We start from the raw sequence: 5,642 nt of genomic DNA on the forward strand, positions 1-5,642 counted from the left end.
CATTGAGAGGGTCCAAAGGAGGGCCACTCGCATGGTCAGGGGACAGCAGGGCAGGCCCTATGAAGAGAGGCTACAGGACCTGACCCGGTTCAGCCTCCACAAGAGAAGGCTAAGAGGGGATCTGGTGGCCGTCTATAAACTTACCAGGGGGGACCAGCAGGGAACAGGAGAGTCCCTTGAGTACTACCAGGAGTAACTAGGAATAATGGCCAAAAGTTGACTGAGAGTAGGTTCAGGCTAGACATCAGGAAGCACTACTTGACAGTCAGGACGGCTAGGATCTGGAACCAATTTCTAAGGGAAGTGGTGCTCGCTTCTACCCTGGGGGTCTTCAAAAAGAGGCTAGATAATCACCTAGCCGGGGTCGTTTGACCCCAGTACTCTTTCCTGCCCATGGCAGGGGGTTGGACTTAATGATCTGCTCAGGTCCCTTCCGACTGTACCAACTATGAAACCCTCATGTCCCAGGCAGCCCCAGTCACCATCTACACATGCATTGCAGTGGAGTAATTAACTCTGCCATAGGATAGTACTTGTGTCAGGCAGTACTATCCTATGGTGAAGTTAATTAGTTTACTCAAGCTTAATAATGCCACTTGTGTAGATGGTAACACTTTAATGCAGAGCTAATTAGGCAACTCAGCAGTAAGCACACGTGTAGCTGCCCCCAGTGAAAATAAGGTACTATACTCCACATTCAAAGTTAGCTACCTTGTGTTTACTGAGGGCTAAGTTTGTCTATATGGGGAATTAGCACCGAGTAGAGAACTGTAAATTCACATCCTAACTTACTTTGCAGTAACTTTCCTATGCAGATAAGCTCTATGTAAAAGTCAGAGCAGAGAGAGGTTTATATACCCTCTTCCATATGGCCCTGCTTTATCTTCTAAGATTTTTTTTCATAAAAAGTTCTCATGATCTTTATTTCCCTGGCCAATTTGCTGCTAGGATACTGATTTCTTTTGTCTTATTGGCATTGATAGAGCTATGACTTTTATAGATTCTGCCCTGATGATCAGCCTGACTTGTGGTTATTATTGTTATAATAAACACCGAGGAATTGTCTGCAAATGGCTTTTTAATTAATATAAAGTGCTGCTGATGGGTAATGTGGTTATTGAATTCCATAATAATAGGATATTGCATTTGTGTTGACAGCTTACATTCTTATATGTATTGTGTGAAAGCCACTTTCCTAGAATGTCCACATGAGTCACCCATGAAGTTTCACAGGCCAAATAATAGCCTGGTATTCTAAGTGTTTGTACAGAGCAAAACCATGGCACAGCCTTCTTAGCTGGATTACTACTGGAATTGCCACATTGTAGTTCACAGAAATATATATTACAGGTTTTCTTCTAATCCTGGGTTACCCACATACCAGTCAGTAAAGGGCAGAGATTGCTTTGTCAAACATGCATGCAAACACACCAAAAGCTAAATGACCAATTGTTCTGTAAAATGGTTTTGTTTTGTTTATGGTGATCTGATTTAGGAATTGTGTGTCAGTCTTTACCCCAACAGTCCTAGATTTACTTGGGTTAGCTTGCAATGACAATGCTAATGAACAATAAATCAAAGCATACCTTTTTTTTAAAAAAAAAATCTGTATTTAATATAACTGCAGAAATGTTTCCTTTTAGCTATGTGGTCATTCTCCACAGCTCAGCTTTTTTGTCTCTCCTATTATTTTTTGTTGCTGTTATTCTTCTCTGCAAGCCACATTTCGTCAGTAGCTGCAGTTAAATGAAGCTAGCAAGAAATCCTAAGTGGAAAGTACAAAGGTGGCTCTGCCTTTGCTGGCCAGTTTCTCATCCTGTTGACATTCTCATGATAATCTTTATAGAAAAAAGTTTGTTCTCCTTTTCCTTCTGAAAAATCCTATAGAATTTAATAGAATTTAATTTTTTCTATAGACTTTTTAAGCAACATATTGAATTGTAGCACAAGGAAATGCAAAACTCTAGAACTCTTGGTTCAGAGATGATACTTTTCATTAGACCAACTAAGAAATCACAAAAAAAAAAAGATATTTTTCTGCAACCTTTTGGGCACACATGCCCTTCCTCAGGCTCAGGGGAAATTAAATATGGTAAGAAGTCCCCATAGGTAGAAAACAAACTTCATTTTTGCACAGAAGAAGCTGATGGTGGAAGTCTGTTCCTCTGGATCCATAACAGTGTCTTTGTGAGTTGCACATCAAAGAGCAACATGAAGTTTGTTTTCTACCCATGGGTACTTTTTGCCATCTTTACTTTTCCTTGAGCCTGAGGAAAAGCACGTGTGCCTGAATGCTTGCAGAAAAAGATCATTCTTTTGCAATTTCTTAGTTGGTCTAAGAAAAGATACCATCTCTGAACCAAGAGTTCTAGAGTTTTGCATTTCTTTTTGTCTCAGACCAACGCAGCAAAAGGATATAATTATTTTAAAATATATTTTATGGCAAAGATGTAATTATGGAAGATTGTATCTAGAAGGGTTTCAGTTAACCCCATTGGGGTTTCTAAAACACCCAATGGGTTTCAATCATAGTAAATTCAACAGAACTCACCTATGATGTTCAAATATATATATATTTATATATATATATATATACACACACACACACACATATGTGTGTGTGTGTGTGTGTGTGTGTGTGTGTGTGTGTGTATGTATATATATGTGTATATATTTGGAATCAATCTCCCTATAAAATAAGCAGTGTAAAAATGCCAGCTATGAAATTCAGATCCAAGTCCAAACTTCTACTTTGCTTTCCAAGACCAAAGCAAAGAACATCTGATGCAAAGGTTCATAGGAAGAGACTGATCTGATATGCATGGGTACTGTTTTCACAGTCTGACAGACTTCTCTAGAGAAAATAACTTAAGTCAGAGTCACCGTTCTAAACTGCCTGGTTCAGACAACTATTTGGTCCAGCTGTGTCGGCCCCCAATGCACCCAACCACATGTCCTGACCCCAAAGCCATTGAAAAAATACACAGAAGCAGTCTGGGGGAAAAAGTCAATAGACAAGTTTTAATTTAAAGAATCAATAACTGGCATTAGTATTGTAATATATAGGGCATTTACCATCTTATTAACTCCTCATTTTGAAGCAAACAGATATTCATTGTTCTCATAGTTAATAGTAGTAGCAATGTTACTAGCATGGCCTAACAGAGATCAGGAGCTCATTGTGCTAGGTGCTGTAGAAATCCAGAATTAGGACTAGAATCTGCCCCAAATGGTTTCAAGTTTAAATAAGGAGGCAGAAAAGGTTTGTAGAGAGAAGCATTATTGTCCCAGTTTTAAAGATGGAACCTGGAGGGTATTACTACTGTAAGCAGGCCTAGTTCTGTCTGTTCTCCTCTTCATTTCCTGGAGGCTTTGTCAAATAGAGAGGTTTTATGGGCAATGCAAGACTCACTGGTGTGGCAGGGAAAGCTCTTGAGTCCAGGCGGGATAAAGAGTTCCAGCTCCTTAGCATGAAATCTTAAAGTCTTGCAATGCAGACACTTCCATAAGGTTGACTGGTAAAGGTTGCTGGTGAACCCAAGGGAATCTGAACTGCCTGACCTAATTTATTAACCCCAGCCAACACATCCAGCACCTACAGAATCATTAGGTCTTGCCTGACTCCCAGACATGGAAAAACCATCTGAACAATATATTTAACTCACAAAGAAATCATAATGGGCCAAATCATATTTGTGGTAGAACGGCATTTACGTCAGACGAGTTATATCAAACATGAATTTGACTCAGTGAACAAAACTTTGCAAAGTCTGCAGAACTGGCCAAAATGGTGCTTTGCTCCAGTTCCAAATAGTGCTTTGGTCCAGAGGGTTCGTTGTGTGATTCCCAGTCACAAATGGAAATACCATGTAGATACTTTTTCTCATTGGATTTTTCTCTTCTTTACTTTGCTCCAGCTGGGAACTAGACGGAAAAAAATCAGTAACATAACCACCAAAATTAAGCTCATAAAATTGGTGAGGGGATATGGTTAGGAGAGGTTTTTATTGCTGCCTACTCAGTTTGACCATCTCTAGTCTTAAGTAAAAATTACCTCTGCCCTTTTCTCTCTTTTTTTTTATTCATATTGAAATAATGATCTTAATCCCTAGGAAGGAGCAATATTTTCACTGCAAAGAATTGCACAACTTGTGGTATGGACCAATGCCATGCATTAGCCATGAAGCAAGGTTTGACGTAGCTAAAGAACATGAAGTACAATACTACATTTTATCAAAACCAAACAGCAGAACAGTGCACACAAGGCTCTTGCAAATATACCAGACCCATCAGATTTCAATCTGATAAAATCAATACAGAGAAGAAATATAGGGTACAGTCTGTCTTCATTAAAATGCAAATAGGCCCAGTAGTTCTACTCTTCTCTATCATATAAATGCATTTATTTGGAATCAATCTCTGTAGAAAAATAAGCACTGTAAAAATGCCAACTATGAAATTCAAGTTCAGCTCCAAATCCAAACTCCTACCAAATTCCAAGTGATGGTTGACTAATCCAAAGTAACTGCTGGAAAAGTTTTACACACTGCAGCATTGCAAGGTTTTAGTTCATATTGCAAAGCTCAGGGATTCTTTTGCCAGTGAGGGAAGGGCTTGGAAATGTCACAAAGAGGATGCATCCAGCACTGGAAGGAGGAAGGAACTGTACCATTTCCAAATGGAGGAGAGCCCTATTTTGTGAGTTTGATAACAAACAGAAATCTAGAAGCAGTTTCTATTCTCAGTAATGGACGTAATGAAAACTGTGGCAAAAGGACACAAAGGGGAGTCTTTAGTGCAGGATTTCAGATCACATCAGACTATTATGGAAGTGAGGTGTATTGAAGCAGGGGGAAGGAGGAGCTACAGAAATGCCAGAGAGAAATTATATGTAGGTGGGTTAGCACTGCTTTTGATGAAAGATGCCTCATCTCATCATCCATCATTGTTCCACTTCTATACCGTAGACAGGGAAGCTATGAACAGTAAGAAGGATTGTTTACCTTGACGTGTTTACATTTCAGTCGCTACACAGTGGGTATCAGGGCTGTGTGAATCTTCGGTCCCTGATTCAATTCAGCAGAGATTCGGCCCAATTTGGTGGCCAAATCTCTGAATCTGAATTGAATCAGAGGACCCTTTAATCTCTCCGAATCAAATTGGAGCCCTCTGAATCAATTCAGAGAGAATCGGAAAGATTCGACAATTTAGACATAGGCACAGCTTTAAATGTTTTTTCTACGTACTTCTAGGTAGCAGGCAACTTGTGAGTGCTGTGATTCTAGTGTGCATGGGGTGTCCCACAGGAGTTCAGGGGGCTCCCCAGCACGCTCAGCAGCAGACCCAGATGTGGACCAGAAACACTTCCGGTCCACTTCCAGATCCGCCAGGAAGTGCACTGAGCCTCCCCCCGGCTTGGTGACTGGTGCCTCCTGGGTCTGGGAGGACAAGCAGGGGCCCCTGCAGCCGAACACCGAGCCAGGAGGGGAGCAGCGAGGGGCCCCCAGCATGCTCCCCAGAGGACCCAGAAGTGGACCAGAAGTCTTCTGGGTTCACCACCAAGCACGTGGAGGGCCCCCCCCCCCCGCACCCCGGGGAGACGCTCCATCCCCCCCACCATGACAGGGTTCACAAGCCCCCCG

This window comes from Gavialis gangeticus, unplaced genomic scaffold, assembly GCF_001723915.1.
Source record: "Gavialis gangeticus isolate Ggan-Ray unplaced genomic scaffold, GavGan_comp1, whole genome shotgun sequence".
NCBI lineage: Eukaryota > Metazoa > Chordata > Crocodylia > Gavialidae > Gavialis > Gavialis gangeticus.